Source organism: Triticum aestivum, chromosome 6B, assembly GCF_018294505.1.
Source record: "Triticum aestivum cultivar Chinese Spring chromosome 6B, IWGSC CS RefSeq v2.1, whole genome shotgun sequence".
Lineage (NCBI taxonomy): Eukaryota > Viridiplantae > Streptophyta > Magnoliopsida > Poales > Poaceae > Triticum > Triticum aestivum.
In genome coordinates, this window is record NC_057810.1 from 729,486,372 (window position 1) to 729,507,779 (window position 21,408).

At 46.5% G+C, this 21,408-nt stretch overlaps 1 long non-coding RNA gene and 1 pseudogene across 1 annotated transcript; one reads left to right on the forward strand and one right to left on the reverse strand.

The window, feature by feature from the left end:
• The first annotated feature begins 1,077 nt into the window (after window positions 1-1,077).
• Window positions 1,078-3,092, forward strand: LOC123135276 (uncharacterized). The gene is made up of 3 exons (XR_006465900.1): window positions 1,078-1,324; window positions 1,969-2,493; window positions 2,834-3,092. It is a non-coding gene; the product is annotated as an uncharacterized lncRNA (long non-coding RNA).
• Window positions 3,093-11,322: 8,230 nt separating this feature from the next.
• Window positions 11,323-21,403, reverse strand: LOC123139825 (uncharacterized; annotated as a pseudogene).
• Window positions 21,404-21,408: the final 5 nt, after the last annotated feature.

Here is a 21,408-nt window from a genome sequence, read left to right on the forward strand (position 1 = left end):
ATGGGGCAGTCGCCGACGCGCGCGTTCTAGTTCACGCACGAGGAGGTCGCGCAGACGGAGGAGCACCTGCGTGACCTCAATGGCATGCCACACCATACCGTCATCCAGGACCTCACTGACAAGTTCAACTCATCCGCCGATAGCTCTGGTAAGATTCCCGTCCACTACAAGCAGGTAGTACAGTTTCCCTTCCTGTTGTCCAAGATCCCCGTCTGCCCTATTTCCATATTGCGATGTATACATGTGGGTTTGTGGGTCGGCGCAGGTGCAGAGCTGGCTCAACAACCGGAACTTCCCTTGCAACTTCCCTTGCGTCAGTGGAACCAGGTAGTCTTGGACTGCTGCTGCAAGTACTTTCGGTTATGGAACCAGGTCCACACCTGCGACAACCCACAACCTCACAAGTATAGATCACAATGCAATAAGGAAATAGGGCGGACGAGGATCTTTGGCAACGGGAAGGGAAACCATAATACCTACTTGGACTAGACATGAATCTTGTCGGAGCGCTCGGTAGATGCGTTGAACTTGTCGGTGAGGTCCTGGATGATGGTACAGTGCGGCATGCCATTGAGGTGACACATGAGCTCCTCCATCTATGCGACCAACATGTGTGTGGACCTGAATGCGGGCCTCAGTGGCCGATCTGTCATCCTTAACTTCTCAGGCCCTTGGCTGTTGTGCTTGGCTACCACGGCAAGATGAGCTGAGCAGATTCGACGAAGGAGTAGAACACTGGAGATGGAGAGGCGTGGGAGGGAGGAGGGCGTATGTTAACCCTTCAGAGACAGGTGCAGCCGTTGTGGGAGCGACTAGGATAAAAGCTGAGCCTAGGGTGCAAAAATAGAAAAAACATTTGGGCCCTCGGATTGATGATCGATGGTGCAAGTTATCTGTGCAGAAAGACCCCTCGTTTATGTATACTTTTCCCCGCGGCGTCCTCCTCTTTCCAACGAGAGTCCCCGCCCATCTCTTTATCGATTTGCCTGACGGTGGCGGCGGCAATCCAGATCCGGTGCAGAGCTTGAGGGCTACGCCGACGGGAGGTGCTTGACTACATCTTGCCGCAAACCATCGACGTGCACCACGTCGCCGCCTTCTACGAGGATGTACTCTGCTCCGCGCGCGTCCCTTCTCCCTATGGTTTCCAGGTCGTCTGTCTCCTCCTCACGGGCACCCCCGCCGCCATGGGCTACTGCACCCAGGGGGTGCGGGTGCCCCGCCCGCGTAGCTGCCCAGGATACACCACACGGCCTTCTTGAAGCCCGCTTCTGTCACATCTGCAACAAGGAGGAGCCCACCCTGCCAGCAGCCAAGCTGCAAGGTTGGTACCCATGGTTTTAAATAGCCCGCTATAGCTCCGCTATAGCATGCTATAGCGTTTAGAAGAGGTCCTGCGCTAAGGATCTTTTGTCCAAACACATGAGTAAACATTTTAAATAGCTCGCTATAGCACCGCTATAGCACGCTATAGCATTTAGAAAAGGTCCGCCGCTAAGAGGCTTAGCGCGCTATTTAAAACTTTGTTGGTACCTCGCTGCTTTCCTGTAGTGCCGATGAGGTGATACAGTGATTTTCTTTGTTGTGCATAATTATTAGCTTGGAGATCTTTAATCTCTCAATGCTTTGGTTACATTGATTAGGAAACGTGTTAATGATAGTGAAGTTACAGAGACTGTGGTGACATTGCATTCCACATTTGGAGGTGCTGTGTAGTAGGCAGCAAAATGGGTTGCACTGGACTGTTGCATGTGATTAGTTCATTTTAGGAGTTCAGAACAGGTGGTTAACAAAGGAATGATGGACTGGAACTGTTACTTTGTTTACTTGTAGTTTTCTGTGTCTATGCTATTGTCCGACTGAGGATTTCGTCTTTGATTGGCATCCTAGTTCAGCGATGTTCAAATTTCTTCATAATACTTTTTGTACATCCCTCGTTTGATGTTGTTTGCTAAGATTCGTTTGTAGCCATGGTGTCGGTCAAATGGTGTTCAAAATATAAATGTCGGAGCTGCTACCTCATTTGCAGCGATTAATTTCCCAGTGCTTCTCATTGATGATTTCAGTACACCGGAAAAGAACCAATCATTCTCTAACGAGGTACCCACACAGCTGAATTTTAATCTAACATAATTTCTTATATCTGTCCAAGTTTAAGTCCCTGAATTTATTCATGTTTGATAGGACATTATACACACTTATCACATGTGTCACTTGCCTTTAAATCAAAACTCTGTTGCAGTTTTCTTATTCTATATGAGCATTCATGAATCATGCTTTTCTGATTGCTTGGGAGTCAACTAAACTTTGATATTTAAACAATCAGAAGTTGTAACTTGCAACACCATAAAATTGCACTTTCACTTTTCCAATTATACAAGAGATTCGTCCTTGCTGTGAATATATTTTGCCAGATGGTACTCCTTTTTCTTTTCTCTAGCCTGACATACGTCTTTGTGCTGCAGCATTTTAACAGGGTTTCTATCATTTGTGGTGGGTTGTTCCTTTTCATCATGTACGAGTTTAGAAAAGCAAACGAACTTCAGTTCCATTCTTAATTGTTGAACACCTACACGATTAGGACACGAGCTATTATTCAAGTCTAGAAATTTGTAGTATAAATACGAAGTAAGCACTATGCCACTACTGCAAGCAATTCTTTTGGGTCTGTACACAACCAATGTTGGTATTTCACTTGCAAGGGTGCACTACTTTGTTCACTGTTTCAGTTCTGGCAATTTTACTTAACTCACTTACAACTGTTTAGGTCCACCAAAGAGCATCATTTCTAATTTCTTGCCATGTGATGTAAACCACATAAATGTGTTTGCAGAGACGAAGAATCAGGAGTACAAATGGAGAGAAGAAGCATTTAGGAAAGGCTTCCCTTGCTTACCAACCACGTGAGCGAAACTAATTTGTCTGATAATTTTAATTTATTTAGTAAGCCTATGCATACAGCCGCACAGACTTGTGCTGCTGAATCATACTTGTTTGGTGTGATCTCTCCCTTCAGATGAAACAAGATGAGCAAGAAGAAGTTGAGCTAGAGGCAAAGGTCAACTGACGTGTTTTCTATGTACCATGAAGATAGTAAAAACTGATGCAATTTTAGTTGCAATGGTTCTCGGTCATGTACTAAAATGGCCATCTCATGTTATGTAACATTTGATATGCATGCAAGTGGATCAGAAGGACCCAGAAAATGGATACCTTGCTGAAATCCATTTTCACCATTATATTCAGATGTGGGTGTGTATTGCCAGATAAAGTTAATGTTGGCTTTAATTTAATATATGCATAATTTTTACAAAGGAAAACATTATTTTTCTTGTTTTAATTGCTGGGCTATTCCCTATTTATCCAGATCTATGGTCATGTTATTTTACTTTCATTATGATAATTCTGTTAAACTTCTAATGCTTGGTTGTGAAGATCAAGCTACAAGACATACAAGTGTCATAAGGTGTTTACTGAGTCTGGGACTAATGTGAATCATCTTTTGTGTTCTATTTTGTTTCGGATGGTCCACTTTCTCATGTACACAAAGACATGCAACGCTGTGAAGATTTGGAAACGGATGAAAAGCTTGAGGTTGTTACTGCAAATGTCATGTTTATAATCTAACTAGAACTAGGGTGTGCTCCATAAAATGTACAATAAGTGGGAGCAGACCCCTTCCTTCCAGAATCTGTACCATCGGTCTATAATCTGACGGCTCAGATTGCATTTTCTATTTTTGCACCTGTACATCTCTTCTATTGTAGTCGTTCCCAGCCGTTGTGCCTACTTTTTTGAGATAATGGCGGTGCCATCCCTAGGTGGCCTCGATGTCTCCTTGGGAGTGGAACAACGTCGGCACAGCGATGTAATCGCCCACGTCCGAGCGAACATGCTCTAGCTCCAACGGACGCGAGAAGCCATCACATCCGTGTGGCATCACTCAGGCAACCCGTGGTTGGGCCCTGGAGACTGTGATCGATATTGAGGAGAAGCTGAGTCTTCGAACCCCGGTATCCCCACGTGTGCATTCGATATATTTGGTTCGGCTTCTCCACCGAAGGAGCAGCGCCTGTGTTGCTACACATATCTATTTTGTTTTTTTTGTTTTTTTTATTTTTTTTTGCGGGGAGCTGCATATATGTTACAGGCCACCGCAGCACAACCCCGGAAGAACTCTCACATCGACCGGTGCGCATACCACGGTACCACGACGAGACTACATCTTCCTTAGGTCCCTCCCCATCGGCTCGACACATACCGTCACCGTGGCGCGGCAACAAACCACCGCAATACATCGATACACAGTGGTGGTTTTTATACCCGGTGCACACACGAACACGACCACTAACCCACGCACTAAGCTAGCTAGCTAACTAAACCTTACTCCAGCAACTCATGCATGCATGCAGCTCGCCGATACGGCCGATTCGGACGTAGCGGCCCACGCGAGCCCTCCGCTGCGCACGCATGCCTAGCGGCTTGCTCACCCAGGCGCGCACACGATGCGTTCCAGCTCCTACGATTGCTTGTCCTGTACCCGAGTTGGCCCAGTTTGTTTTATGGATTGCTCTTTCTTGAATTGGAATGTGAGGGGTTTTAAACAACCCGCGAAGAGAAGGGCGATTCAGATTTTTGCTGCTGAGCTTAAGTGCAGTGTTGTCTAAAGACGAAGATCAGGGCAATGGCTCGAAGCATTGTGGTGGACACCACTGGGGCCGGCGCTTCGCTGATAGCTTCATCTCGCTACCCGGCTGTTGGCTCAAGGGGGGGGGGGGGGGGGTATTCTCATTGCCTGCTCCGAGGATTATGAGATCGCGACAGAGCCTCTGGCGGCCGGTGAATTCTCGATCTCTGGGACAATTAGGAGAAGGGCTGGTGGGAGTTTGTTGGTCGATCACCGGCGTGTATGGGCCACAATTGGAGGCGGACAAGGTCACTTCATTGATGAGCTGAAGAGAATAAAGCATCATATGCTGCCGCAATGGATGACGATGAGAGACTTCAATATGATCTCGCGAGCAAGTGCAAAAGCAACAACAACATCAACAGGCGGATGATGGGCAGATTTAGAGCAGCCATAGATGACTGAAACTAATTAAGTTTCCGCTGTTTGGGAGAAGATTTACTTGGTCAAGCGAGCGCGAGAATGTAACCCTCACAAAGATTTGACTGGGTCATGGTGTCCAGTGAGTGGGAGGCGGAGTTCCCTCACTATCAACTGTCTCCTGCCTCAGCAAATATATCAGACCATTGCCCGCTTGTGCTCAGACGAATGGATGCATCTCCTCACAAAGCATTTCGGTTTTGAGAACCACTGGCTAAACTTGCCCAGATTTTGAAGGGATTGTGGCTCATGCATGGGCAAAAGAGGTCAAAGTCCAGAGACCCAATCAGGGTGTTGCACACCAAAATGACAAGGACTGCAAAGGCTCTCAGAATTTGGAGCAAGCACAAGAGGAGATGGGTCGTCTTCATGTCCAGGCTAGATAATGAGGCATCTTCAGACTGGACCTGGCTCAAGAGGAGAGGGCGCTTTCAGAGGAGGAGAGACACCTGAGAGGTCTGCTCAAAGCTAAGCTGCTGGGCATTGCGGCTGCTCGACAGGGCAAGGTAGCGGCAAAAATCCAGAATTACTGATATAAAAGAGGGGGAACGCTAGTACCCGGTTTTCCACCTAAGAGGAGTGGCCACCCGGCGGAAGAATCACATCCCGGTCCTTCAGGGAAGAGATGGGCCAGTCTCCGACCATATTGGGAAGGCCGACATCCTCAGAGATCGGTTAAAGAATTTGATGGGCACGCCTTTCGTGCGATCTGCAACACTGGGGATGCCGCGAGGTCAGCTCGAGCACCCTGGACGGGCGTTCATGGAGACTGAGATTTTGTCGGCGATCAACGAAATGCATGGTGAGAAAACACTGGGGCCTGATGGATTCACCGGGGCTTTCTTCGAGAGATGTTGGATGATCATAAAAATGGATCTCCTTGCTGCTGTTAATGTGTTCACAATCTCCGCGGAAGGAATTGGGATCCGTTAAATACGATGAATATTGTTTTGATCCCTAAGCATGCGGAGGCGCATGATCCAGGGGATTTCAGGCAATAAGCCTAATGCGTAGTGTCCCGAAGCTGGTCAGTAAGATGCTCACATCCCGGCTGGCCCTGACATCCACAACCTGATCACGCATAATCAGAGTGCCTTCATTTGAGGACGGTCCATCCCAAGACAATTTTCTATACGTCAAGAATGTGATCAAAGTGGCTTCACTTGTCGAAATCCCCCTGGCTTCTCCTAAAGCTTGATGTAGCGAAGGCTTTCGGTTCCGTGTCATGGGGATATCTATTTGAGATCCATGGAGGCCATGGGATTTGGACAAAGATGGAGGGACGTGATTGCTTTGATCTTGGCATCCTCCTCCTCCAGAATTCTGTTGAATGGAACACCCGGCTCACCGTTTGCCTCACATGCGTGGCTTGAGACAGGGAGACCCTCTGTCCCCCTGTTGTTTATCATTGTTGTGGAACCGCTGGCAGAGACTGCTTGAGATGGCCACGGAGAAGAATATTTTGAAGCCTTTGGGAACGCGCGTGGCCAGATTCTGGCGAGTTTCTATGCCGATGATGCGGCACTCTTTCATCAACCCGGCGCAAGAAGAGATTGCTGTTGTCCAGGCCATCCTAGAAATGTTTGGAACGCCTCTAGACTCAAAACAAACATGGCAAAATCAGTGGCGTACCCAGTTGCTTTCCAGCGCCAGTGACTTGCAACATTTGTTGGTTGATGTTGGGATTGTGCAAGGCTCCCTTCCCTACCAATACTTGGGATTACCCTTTGGGATACGAAAACCAAAGAGAGTTGAGATTCAACCGCTGATTGATAAAATGGCCGGAAAATTCTTTGAGGAAAGGCAGAATGCTTAATAGGAGAGGAAGATTAGTGTACATCAACTCGGTGGTCACGGCAACGGCAGCTTACTTCTTGACAGCCTTTGCCCCGGATAAGTGATTTATTAAGAAGGTGGATAAGTTGAGAAGAACCTTTCTTTGGAGGCCGAAGATGCAAAATTGGAGCGAAAAGCCTTGTCAACTGAAGCCAAGTTTGCTCTCCAATAAGATGTGGTGGGCTTGGGGTAAAAAACATTGAATGCTTCAGTCGTGCTCTCCGTCTAAGGTGGGAATGGTTTCGATGGAAGATGAGGATGGCCATGGAAGGGCTCGCCGACGCCTAGCGATGAGATGGATAGCAGTTGTTTTCGAGCTGCAACGTCGATTCAGCGTGGAGACGCAGCATTGTGGCGTTCTGAAGGGACCGATGGCTAAAGGGCGAATGCCCCATGTGTTATGTTTCCTGAACCGTACCATCTGGCCAGATTCAAGAAAGATGTCGGTTAGAGAGGTGCTCCACAATGGAAGATGGATGCTTGGCTGCAGAGAATGACAACGGAAAGGCAGCTTAATCAGTTCGTTCGGCTTTGGGAGGAACTTCAATCGATCCAGCTCACGGACAGCAAAGACAAGATCCTCTGAACCCTGACTGCTAATTGAAAATACTCTGCTGTCTCTGCTTATGACGCCCACTTTGTGGCAAGGATCATAGCTGGGCTGACCCAAGTGTGGAGGGGCAAGATGGAAGGAAAAGTTAAATTCTACTTATGGTTGCTGTGCAAAACAGAAATTGGACGGCGGATCGCCTGCAAGCGAGGGGGTTGCCGCACAATGACCTATGTTGCCTTTGTGATCAAGAAAAGGAGACGGCCGAACACATCACCCTGACATGCTGCTTTGCGAAAGAGGTTTGGCTCCAGTTCCAGGCAAGCTGATGACAGGATGGGCATGGTGGGCCTCCTCGGCAACCTCGATTGGAGATTGGTGGTGTCGGCTATGCACATGCGATGGAACCAAGGACAAGAACAGAGATGAAATCACACTAGCTGCATACATAGCGTGGAACCTATGGAAAGAAAGAAATCGTAGGGTCTTTTGAGCAGAAGGAGCTGACGCGACTGCACTTGCTAGACTGATAAGAGAAGATGTCAAGCTATTTTATGAGGCCACCAGAGCGGCGGGCGCTGGGGACACATAAGAGCACATGGCGTCGTTTTATTTTCATTTTCTTTCTCTTTCACCTGTCAATACTTTCTGACGAAAGGTCGGGCTCCTGGCCTGGTTTTGTTCGAATTGTGTAAAACTTCTATTCTTCTTTAATGCAAAAGCAGAGCTCCTGCTGTTCAAGTCAAAAAAAAAATGCAATTATATGCATTTTTATGAGTGCCTATTCCCGGTGTTGTTTGTTGATAGTAATTTCCAAGTCCATGAATTTTGTAAATTGACCTTTTTTCCATGTGATAGGTAATTAAGTGATTGCATATTTTTGTACATCACGTGCTACTTTACGTATTGAGATGTGTGACTGTATATCCGACAAAATTCGACCGAGAAGTAGACTCGAGGATATGCAGATCAGTTGAGTCCCTCGAGGTTCGCATAGAAGCATTACTCATGGAAATCATGGTGTGACCCTCCTGCGTCCCCCGTCCCGCCCCCCCCCCTCGCCCCCCGCGGGCGGCCAGGAGGGAACCCTAACCGCCCTCTCCTCCCTCCCTCGCCGCTGCCAGGGGGTGCAGGGCGAAGCGCGGCTGGCGCCGGCGGCGGCGGGGAGATTTCGTCCTCTCGCGCGGGGCCCTGATGCGGGACGGGGCGGCCGGGCTGGGGTGCGGCGCTGGCGGCGGGCACTGCGGCATTGCGACGGCAGGGAGCCGGAGCTGTGCGGCGACGGCTTCTTGCCGGCTGCGCGACGGGCGTCGTGGTGGCGGAGCGTGCTGGGCGGCCGGTGGCGGCGGATGCTGCGGGTCAACGCAGCTCCGCCAGATCTAGCCGCGTCGCGACGTGGGCTGCGGGCAGCGAGGACGGCGGACGGCGCCGGTGCGGCGGTGGTCGTCCGTGGCAGCGGTGTGGCCTTGGCTGGTGTCCGGGACGGTGGTGCGTGCTTGGCGGCGGCGACCCCGTTCAGCACCATTTTGGTCTGGCGGGCGCGTGGGCGTCGGGCGGCGCGGGGGCGGGCTGCGACCTGGTGTGGTCATGGCCATGACCGTGGCCCATGGCGGGCGCTAGTTGCTGCTGCTGGCGGCGGCGGTGGTGGCAGGTTGATTGCGGTGGCGGCCAGATTTTTCTAGCGTCGGCCCGTCTGTATGCTGCCTGTATGGGCCTTCGACCCCTTCTCTTCGGAGTCCGTTCGCTTCTCTCACGGAGGGGCTGGCCTTCTCACGCTGCGGTCCATCATCCGTCTCGCACCCCGATGACGTAGGACCGAGCTGGTCTCGCGCCCGGGCAGCAGGACCGGCTCATCTCGTGCCCGGCAGCAGGATACGCTTGTCTCGCGCCCGGCGGCAGGACTGCGCTCGTCTCGCGCCGGTGTAGCAGATGGCTCGATGGAGGCTTGTTGTGGCCGGCCATTGGGTCTCGGCGTTGGGACCGGCTAGGGGTGTGAAGGCGGATTCCTTTCCGCCGTCTCATGCGGTGGAGGTAGCGGGTGGGGCGCGGGCGACTTGGTGTCAAGGTCTTGGATCCGGGGGCGGCGGCCCCTGGTGGTGGTGGCGCGGTGCTCATGGGCAGAGCTTCGTGCCTCGGTGTTGCCCGGCTATACACGGGCCCGTGTGGGGCGTGGTAGCCGGGGTGTGGCGTTCGGTGTCGGTGAATATTGGCCGGGGTGAAAACCTACTCTCATCTTCGGACGGACTTGGCGACCGGCGAAGATCGCTCTTCTTGAAGGCCGTCGTCGCGGCTATCACTGCCCGTCGTGGTGCTCCAGGGGAAACTCTGATCCTCGATCGGGCGGTGGCGACGCTCCGGTGCCGTATCCTTCCTGAAGGCACCGCCTTGGAGCCCACGGTTCGTCATATGCGGCTTCACTTCTTCGGATGAAGCTCCGGGCGGCTCTTGTAGTGCTAGGGTGTGTGTTGTTGCGCTCAGCGCCTATGTATCCTGCCTCTGGTGCGTGTGTGTGTTTGTGATGGGTGAGTGCGGTTGTACCGGGCACCGTGGATCTTTGCTTTATATATAAAGCGAGACGAAAGCCGTTTTCGGTAATCATGGTGTATTCCTATATACTCCCTTTATAAAGAAATATAAGAGCGTTTGATCATTAAAATAGTGATCGAGTATTAAATATTGTTGTCTGGTGCAATGTACTTTCTTGAGAAGAGCAATTTTTGCACGTTCTGCAGCGAGGGGTCCTGGTGAGTTGAATATCTTTGCCTGGACTCGTGCATAGGAGTACCGAGCAATCCTTTTTTTTTTTTGAAGAATCTGGGGGTACCGAGCAATCTGGTGCACGGGCCATGGAACTGTGCGCCAACGGGACGCATTCCCCTAAAAAATGTGGAAGCGGCAGGACTATATTTGCTGTTTTTTTTTCGGGATTCTTAGTTTTACATGGTATGTTTTTTGGTTTTTCTTCTGTTTCTTTCCGGCTTTATTTTGGTGTTTCTTTCAATTTTCGTCTTTTTTCTTTGGTTTCTCCCTATTTTTCATTTTTCAACACATGTCTGCTTTTCCCACACAATGCATATTTTTTGTATACATAAAGGAATTTTTTTAATACATGATTGATATTTTCTCATAAAATATTCTTGACTTTTCCTTTCAAATATGTGTTAACCCATGTTCAAATACATATTGGAGCATTTTTTTCAATTATAAAAAATTGTATGGAACAAATATTTTTTAATATTATATTGTCACGAACAAATTTTTGAAACTCGTGAACCTTTTTCAAAATTTAATGTACATTTTATATGAATTATGTTATTTACAAAAAAGAAAGATTTTTTTTAGATGCTAGATACTTTATTTTGGAAATATGTGGCATTTTTTATGTCACAATTGTTTTGTAAAAATGGTTAATATTTTGTTTTCACATGTTTAACATTTGCTACCTGTTTCATTCACATCATACATTTGCGCATAAACCAGAAACATTTTTCTATATCATTTAATAACTTCAAATGCATGATTAACATTTTTTTTATTTTATGTAATATATATGCATTTACAATACTTCTATAATAAAAAATGTTAAAGAAGCAAATATAAAACATGAAAAAATGTGTAGGAAAAATGGAAGGGAAAAATCATGTGTGATGTCAGCACAAAAACAAATTATGAAACTGATAGACAACATAAATGCACAAAATAGAGGACTATGATGAGGGTAAGCAATACTAAAATAGGAGTAAAATCGAAGCAACAGTAGCAATCACCAGCAGCAACACACAGGCCGGCAGCAGCGCTCAAGCCACCAGCAGGCCGGTGCACACCCACATCACCACGCCGCCTCCACGCGCAGGCCGTCGCCCGCACAAGCACAGCGGCTCCCTGCACGGCGTGGCAGTTTTTTGTCAGGCCACAGCTGTCATAATCGAGGTTAAGTTTAACAACCCAATGAAAATCCTTCAAAGTGGTAGGTATGGGCGAACATTATTAAAGCAGTATATTGTTGGAACCCTAACCGTAATTGTCTTGGTTTTTTGCTATTCACTTCGGTTGAGAGCATAAAAATAAACCTTATCTATTTAAATTGGCAAAAAAAAGGTCGTCCTCAAATGTTTTTTCACAAAAATCCTGTCGGACAATTTAATTATCACAGGAGGCTCTCAAGAGAACTGACATGTGTGTGGCTGTCTCAGATAATGTTATCCACGACGATTTTGTTGAACTGTCTCGAATGACGATCTATCACATATCTCACAAAAGAAAAAAAGACGGTCTATCATGGAAGTTATGTACTACCGAATGGTGTATTATCTTATATAGGAGTACAATGGAGGGCAAGTAAAGTGAGTACGTACTAGTTAGGTAGCTGTCCTTGTCTTGATCTTATCATGTTCTTCAAGAACAATGTATAGAAGTTTTTTTATCTCTAGGTACAATTTAGGGAGCAGTTTACCTGGACTTGCTATCCATACACTCCAGCAATGCTATTACAAATTCAACTCTTATTGAGTATTGTGTCGTCATTCTACTATTTTACTACTGATTTCCATCTCTCATCACAGTGTGGTCTCCCTCCGTTCCACACAAACAGGGCGGCGGCTTTCTTTTCCTATCTTCTTCTCCAAAGCTTTCTAGGAGGCCTAGTATGCCTCAAACTAGATGAGCGCGAGAAGGCCCTCTTCGCCGAGCTCGATGACAACATCTCAGCAACGTCAAATCGGTGACGACCCACCCCATCAACTCGTTCGGTAGCGCAGGTTGCATGCCACACTCACCATGCTGCTGAAAAGCGACAAGGCGGTAGGGGAGGTCATGAGCTGAGCAGACGATAGAGGAAGCGAAACGAGACGTACGGTGTGTTGATGGTCTGACTTGTTTAGTTCCCGGCAGGTTCATATATAAAAGTTGTACGATTGCGTCCACTACTGCCACCCTCACCTGATGCCGGCCTCCAATTCTAGTGGGATATCGTCACCTGACTGATTTGCTGTACATTCTTCAGTATTTCAAGGACATGGCCAACTGCCAATCCGCACCTGACACCATCGAAGTTGTTGATCAGTAAATTCGTCCTACTTAGATTAGACGTGTGTTGCATGCTCCAGATTACAAAAAAGGTAAATAATTGATCAAATAAGCTCCTAATTCGTTCTGCTTATAGGATGATGAAGATGTTAACAAGAGCCCTGGACAGATGTCAGATTCATAACATACTCCAATGTGATACAGTTCGTTATCGTGGCAGAGTTTTTTTTTTTTCAGTTTTATTACAAGCAAATTCTTTTGAAAGTACTTCCGTTCGTTTTGTTACTACGACATAACTTTGGCCAAAAGCTGAAACAAATGTCCACCGTGTAAAAGCAGGCAAATACATGAATGTAAGATAAGGTACGGCGTATGAATCAGAAAAGCTGCCTCACATACGTGCTAATGAAGTAATCAAACAACGAAAAGAACGTACCTGAAATGGTGGAGCCTCTCTGAAATTGTTTGCCTGGAGAACCTCTGACATAATGCTTGACATGGAAGCGATGAGCTGGCTGAAAGCTTCACTTGGAAGAGAGACCAAATTGCCGCTTATTTCTAAATATGTTATGCCCCTAAGGTTATGGAATATCAGGATACTGTAATCCAGCACACTCGACTCATTAGATTTGAGAAGTGAAAAATCTGCCGTTTATCCTCATTGTTGGAAGTGTAGGAACTTCCCTGATGGACAACTCAGAAATTAGACCAGAAGGTGGAAGATGATGTGACAATATCAAACAAGGGCAATCATGGATGGTGAGTCTACGGAGATTCGATGTCCATTACTTTTGATCTCCTTGGGAAGGTAAAATTGTAGAGGTGGACAAGTCGTTAGACTACTGCAAAATTCCAGGATTGGCATTCTAATCAACACCCAACTTCTCCAGAGAAGGAACTGTTAACTCTCTGAGAACATGCAGGTCCATCAACTCCAACTCCTTGAGCGCCCTCATTTCTCTTAGTGGAAGGATTGGCCAGTTGCCGCAACAACATATATCAATGTAAGTGTCCAAGAATTTGCAAATGTCTTGAGCATGAAAAATTAGAGGGAAGAAAATTACTTCATTATACGAGGACACTGCCCGATGGAGAGTTTGCCGAGAGACGTAAACCATGACTTCTCCTGTGCATCGAAAGAAGAGTAACTCTGGAAAAGAGTGAACTCATTCAGTTGAGGGCAGTTCTTCATCATCAAAACCCTTAGACTGGAAGTCAATTCCATCCCATAAGAACCAATACTTTTTTACAATTTTGGCATATCAATCAGGGTCAACTCTTCCAAGGAAGGAACTGAGATTTCCATCAAATTCAACATCCTGATCAATGTTAGCTTCCTAAGGGAAGGCATTCAATAGATCGAAGAATTTTCCATTCCCTGCAGTTCTCTAGATGAAGTATTGCAGTGAGGTAACCGAGAGCGTACTGGAAGCCAGGTTGGGGAGGTAGCACCACCATATCATGTTATTTCAAGAGTTTGAGATCCTGGTGTGGTTGGAAGACCTTCAAGCACATTCTTTGCTGCCTCTGGTTGAAGGCTCGTGCTGTTATCCTCCCATGACAAGGACAATGTTTCTAGATACTCTTTGTCTAACAGCCTGGCTCCCCTCGCCTCTTCTTTAGTCTTCACATTTTGAAGTTGAGAAATTTCAAGTTGTACAAGCTCATCCATGGACTGAAGTTGACTTATCTCAAAACTGCCAACATTTTAACCTTGAATCTTAGTTCCTGAAGAGACTTCATGTTGCCAACACAAGCTATTGCATGATGCACTTTCTCATGAGAAATAAAATGGCGCAAATTAACAAGATTATGCATATCGGCAGGAACAGCAAGATTGCCTGAAATACCCAATTCAATACTTGAAGGTGATAAAGTTATGTCAAATCTTCAGGAAGCGCAGTGTTACGGTCGACTCCATATTTTTTTTAGAAAAGGAGGATGACCCCCGGCCTCTGCATCTATCTGGGAGATGCATACGGCCACTTTATTGATTATTCTCGAGGACCTTACAAAGTATTACAACAAAGTGTCTGAATCCACCGATCTTGGCAACACATGCCGCTACTCCTATCCAAAATGATGAAGGGGTGCTAGCTGGGCCACTACCCAAACCACTCACCTAAGCCTAACATCAAAAGCCGGAAGCTGAACATATTCGGAAGCCCCAGCCGAGCCACATACCGGGTCTGGGGCACAATCCGGTCAGACGCACTCGTGTGTCGTCGCCGCCATCTTCCACAGGTCCATCTTCAGATCATATTGAGGCTTCTACCTTGTCAGGCCACTCAGCCATCGACGCCCCCATGACGCCAGACAGCATCCTCCTCCTGCACGAGTCCACCTCCGCGTATCAGGCACCGAGTCTCCACAGCACCATGCCGTCGAGATCCGCCACCATCAATGGTAAGATGAAGCACCGCTCCACCAAAGTCGTTGTCCTCTAGTCCCTCGAGTCTGTGTGCTCCTCCAAGAATGACGCCCCAGGGGGGAAACGACACCAAAGAGCCGCCGTCATCCGATCTACTGATCTAGGGTTTCCCCGGAGGTCGCAGAGAGTGGCCTTGAACATCTCCATGGCGATACCTTCAGAAAGGGAACGACGCAGACATCGTCGCCATCGCCGGCCTTGGCATAGCCAACGGCAGGTTTTCACCCAGATCTGATCGAAGACCTCCATCTCTCGTGCACGGGTCGCCGCCGTCCTTGTCGGGATCTGGATGATCCCGCCTGCCAGATCTTAGCACGGAGAAGCCCGCCCACCGAGACCCTCCGGCCGAGCAGGGGAGGCCGAGGCCGCGCACACAGGATCAGATCCGCGATGGATCCAAGCCCGCGCCGCCGCCCCGGAGTCTGCTCCGCGCGCAGCCGCCACCGGCCTGCCGAGGCTCGCCGCCGCGTGCCCCGCGCCCCGCCACCGCTCGCCGAGGCCTGCCGCCGCAGGACACCGCCGCCAGCCGCCTAGATCCGCGCCCGCAGAAGAAGGGGAGTCGGGAGAGGGAATCCCCCCGCCGCCGCCGTCTGCCACGCGGGTTTCACCCGACAGCGTAACCCGGCAGCGGTGCGAGGAGGGGAGAAGGAGGGGCGGCGGCTGTGCCTAGGGTTGGAGGCCCCGAGTCGTCCAGGGCGGGGGCGACGCGAGGGACGTGATGTCTTTTAAAATGGGGAGAGTTTCACTTCCCGGCCTCTGCACCAACTAAGGATGCATACGGCCATTTTAGTATGAGTACCAAGATAAACATGATTCTCAGAATTTTTTAAATGAGTATCAAGATATTTCTTCACGAGTGGTTCCACCACACATCAAGCTTGATCCTCAATAAACGGGAGAAAACCCCTGTGCATCACCTGTCAATTCTGGGAATTGAACTCGCGTCATTGGGTTGCACAACCACATACCCAACCACTGAGCCAAGGCTCTCTCTGCACGGTCGACTCCATATACAAATATATTCCTTTTGTATACACAAACATATTCAAGATAGTGAAGATGGCATGGATTTATCAAACTGTTTATAGAGCTGACGTCAGCACCTGTCACATAGATTCTTAGGAACCGTAAACATTTTGCCTCCTTGCATAAACTACGTATGGACCCTAATATATTTATGCTGCTTCACCCAAACAACATCAAGGTCCTCAATTTTTTGCAAAGGCCCAACCTTCTATGGTATTTTGTCAAGCCTCTCACTAGGAAAATTGATATTTTCATCTTTATCAAAAGCAGTAGTTATGATTGAAAAATGGCGAACACTTGGTCGAATTGCCAATTTATGGTATTTTGTCAAACCTCTCAGGTTTCAATCCATGTACAGTAGCACACTCATTTGATGAAACCATCACTGCCAATTCATGCATTAGATCATGCATAACACAGAGTGAGCCATCCTTCTGGAAGAAGCCCAAATCCACTAATCTATCGAAATATTTCTGCCCTGTTTCCTCCAATCTCATCGCAGGGTCTTCACACTGCACAAAACTTTGTGACATCCAAGCATAGACCAAAACTTCCTCATTAAATCGGTAGTCCTTTGGAAACAAAGAGCAGTATGAGAAACAACGTTGAAGGTGACTGGTAAATAATCATAACTGAGCTTCAAGATGGGTAAAATATCATCAGGATATTCTTGATGAGATTTCCATTTGTCCCAAACTGCCGTCCAGTGCTTATAGCTAACATCTGTGCTCAGAAGTGCACCAACACTTCGTGCAGCTAGTGGGCAGCCTTTCAGTGCTTTAGCAATCTGTTTCCCAATAGATTGCAAACAAGGATGATGCTCACAGTTGTCATTGCGAAATGCACATGCCTTGAAGAACAGCCAAAACTCCTTTTCATCCAGACCACTCAATGTGATTTCATCCATAGTTCGTATCATTTTTGCCACTGATTTTGTTCTAGTTGTTGCTAGTACCATGCAACCATTTGCTTGGTTACTTTTCAATGGAGCCAAGAGTTTAATCCATCCACTCCTGTCCGTGTCTTCCCTCATATCGTCCAATACAAGCAGAAATCTTTTGTTCCTAATATTCTCCAAAAGGATCTCCTGCAACTTATTCAAGCTGCTTTTTTTCTCATACGATCTATCTTCACATACAAGCTCTAGGATCTGAAGTGTTAGACCCACTACATCAAAGTTAGTGGATACACAGACCCACATTTGCAAATCGAAATGACCTTTAATTCTTTTATCATGGTATACATATCTAGCAAGCGTTGTCTTCCCAATTCCACCAATACCAACCACTGGCAAAATATTCAGATCACCAGATTCCCCCTTTATCAACAGGTCTATTATCTTGTCTCTTTCTGCATCCCTCCCATACACTTGACATTCAGTTGAAAAAGAAGTTGTCATCTGAGCATTGCTGGCAATATTCTGACTCTTACTTGAATTCTCGCTCGGAGACATGCCATCATAGGTGGAATGGATACTCCCTGCCTCAGCCTTGTACTCTGCAAATTGCAACAATCATGAGTAGTTGGTTAATGTTGCATCTAGTCTCTAATTAAACTAGTATTAATTCAGTTGCTTTCAAACTACATCATATGCTAAGGAACCCATCTTACCATCTTCTGGGCCTTCCTGTGAAGATTGGGAATCCATTTTCACATCCACCCCCACAATATGTTGTGGGCCCCAACTTTTGAAATCATAGGTGGGAGGCTTAGGGAGCATTTTAGCATCTTTGTAGATAGTAGATTCTGCAGACCAATACATTTATGAGAAATGTAAAACCTGTATCCCCCAAGAAATAAAGTGTTGCTTTCGACTTTCAGAAGTTCATACAAACAAATGCCATAATTAGAATTTAGCAGTGGAACATATACTACTATAGATTCTTTACAACGACACCTAAATTATCAGACACACCCGTGATGGCAAGTTCACAAAAGTTGCGGTTTTATTTGTTTAGTTATCGAATGGCAAGTCCAGCAGCCCCACTATCATTACCCTCTATACCTAATAGGTAGAAAGTGAGAAAAAGGTGTTCTGTAATCCTCTATAGCCATTGCAAATCGTTTGGCTAACAGAGTGCATAATGTGGCAAATAATGCACGAGCTAATCCACACAAAAATAGCCTACATTTTATGATGCAACATAAATACAGATATATTTGTACAGAAACAATAATTTATTCCGCAAAAAAATATTTGTGTAATTTGGATCAACTCGTCAAATACATGTATCCAACTCCAACCTATATCTTTGACCATCATATCCTTGGTCAAGCACTATACACGCAAATTTAGCTATGAATGATACACTTGTAGTCCTTGTTCAGTAAACTAAGACAAGAACTATATATTAGCCTTGACACCCATTCCATTTTTTTTATGTATTGAAAAGAATAGGGCTTAAATATGAATCAATTATTCTTACCTTCTTCAATGTGTGTAGACAAGGACTCCACCGCTTCGATGATTTCCTCTTCCTCCACCATATTATGTCCGTCCGATATTTGAACTTGTGGCGGCGGAATGTTAGAGGATCTTGTGGCAACCTCCCAAATCCCTGCGTCCCCCAAGGTGATCTCAACATGGAGATTTTTGAGAGAACTGAGATACTTGATGCCATAATCACCAAACACAGGATCTCTCTGTCCCTGCACGTAGCACAGAAGCCCAAGCCTTGCTAGCTTCGGCAGAGCCTCTGGTTCGGTTACCAACCCTGTCCAACTATTCAAGCAAGTGAGTGTAAATTTCGTCAGACAGTGGAACAACCCGGGCTGAACCACTATCCTTTGTTCTGCGGCTGCAACCTGCGATGATATGCTGAGAACTAACAGAGCTGGCAGGGATCCCAAAACATTCATCATTTCCTCTTCCACTTGATAAACCCTGATGTCGAGGAAATCAAGGTTGACAAGCGAGATTATCCTCTCTGGAATTCTGGGGAAATAATATCCTCCGCTCAAATAGAGTTTCTGAAGAGACTGAGGATGAGGTGACCAAGAATCCAAGAAACTGAGAGAAGAACCATATTTGCTTTCGATGCTTAGAGATTGGAGCTTGGATAGTTCCTTCAGCGACAAGAGTAGATTATCCTCATATCCTTTAATATCACCGCACACATCGGAAATGGACCATATTAGTTGGACAATCCTCAGTTTAGTCAACTGTCCCACACCCAACAGTGAATTTGTTGAGTTGGTGGTGTTAACTTGAATCCCTGAAAGCTCCTCCAGAGACTGCATGTCGCCAACTCCATCTGGCAATTCCACATTACAGACAAGTAAATATACCAAACGCCATAAGCCAAGAATGCTTGTTGGCAGCCTTCTGATGGAAGTCTTGGTAAGATCAAGAGTCTCAAGAAACTGCAGTTCCCCTATCTGTTCAGGAAGCTCAACAACTCCACTCATTTGGAGTCCCAAATACTTCAACTGAAAAAGGCTCCCTATAGTTCCAAGATAGTTTTTACATGGATCTCCCTGAACATCCAAATCTAACACCCGTAACGCTCGATTATTTGAAAGGATCGGTGCACTTTGAGCAGACCCAAAAACTGTGAGTGAGCGGATGGGAGAAGCAGATATGGTTGATGGAATTGGAAAATGTTTTTGACCATGGTAGTTGAGAGATAACCGTCGGACCTTGTCTGTTGTGCGGAATTCTTGAGCCTGTCCATCAACCAACATACCAAAGTTTTCTTCAGCAGATATGGATTCAATTAGACTAAGTATCAAATTATGGACTTGACAGGCTTCAGCTCGACCATCATACTGGATTCCCACAGGTTGGACCATCCCCTGTTAATAAGTTCATTGAAATAGCGCTGCCCTACTTCTTCCAAGTTGCCATGTTCACTTCTCATGCCGATGAAGCCTTCACCTATCCATCTTCTTACTAATTTGTTTCTGCTGATGATATAGCCTTCCGGATACAAGCATAGATACAGTAAGCATGTCTTCAACTGCTGGGGAAGGTCATTATAATAGATGTACAATATATTTTTCACTCCTTGAAAACTGTCGCAACTGTGGGCCTGGCTCTCCTCAGGTGCTAAACCTTTCTTTTTGAGGTGACCCTCAAGTGCTAAATCAATAAAACCTTGTATCACTTTCCATTGCTCTTCTGAACTTGACTTGCTGGCCAGCAAACTAGCTATGGTGAGGATTAAGATGGGCCACCCACCACATTTTCTCAGCATTTCAGTACCAATTTCTTCTAAGGAATAAGGCCACTGCTTTTCAAGGCCAAATGTTCTCTCCATGAATAATCTTGTTCCTTCTACTTCCGGAAGATATTTCATTCGATATATCGAGTCTGCAGCAGTTGAGCAACATGACATAGCTATGTCATCGATGCATGTCGTCATCAATATTCGACTGCCAAGATTATTTCCAGGCAAGGCACATCTGATCAATCTCCATGCACGTGTGCTCCACACACCGTCGAGCACGACAAAGTACCTGTCATGCGGTTTAAGAATCAACATTTAGTCAACACATTCTAGAGAGAAGCACTGTGTAATTCCTGTACGTATCGAGCCTATTTTCAGATACAAGACTACATGTATGCATCCAACATACCAGAATGTATAAAATATCCTCTCTCTTTTTTTTCTAAAACAGAGTAGCAATGAACATGACATACTACTTTTGACTAAACCAGAATAATCTCATATTGATGGGCAGATGAATTTCAGACTGAAGCAGCTTAATTACAACTCCCTCTGTAAACTAATGTAAGGCATTTTTGCAGTTCAAATTGAACTACAAAAACGTCTTATACTAGTGTACAGAGGTAGTACTACTAGTTTAATTTGAATGAGTAGACTCAAAATTAACGAACTACTTGTGGATTTCCTTCATAAACAACAAAGGACAAATGTGCACAACGCGGTAGCAACTGATATGAGCTGGAACATAACACAGTAATTTTGTATAGAAACAGAGTAATTGCATGTTGATGGACAGAGATGAACCTCTTGGCCTTGAGTACTTGTATGAGCTTATGCGTGAGTCGCTCCTCTTGGCATGCCTCTATGCTGGCACCTTGTTGGGCACTGAGCTGTGATCCAAGAGCTTGAAGAATCTCCTGAATGCTTGTGTTTTGGGACATTGACACAAAAGCGGAGCAATCAAATTTTCCTTGAATATCGTTAAATACCTCTTTGGTAAGTGTAGTCTTTCCTATACCTTCAGGACCCAGAACAGAGACCACCTTCAATTGTTGCTTGTCATCCATGACCATGAGCAGAGCCGTGAGCTCGTCCCTGGGGCCATCGATACCAACAAGTCCGTCCCCCCCGGCATAGAGTGCCGACAAATGAGCATCTATGGACATAGCTGGGCGCCAACTGGGTATGTCTTGTTCTGGGGGGAAGCTGGGCTCCATGCCGATCTTGAACCTCTTGTGCCGCTCAATCACTTCCGCCATACGAA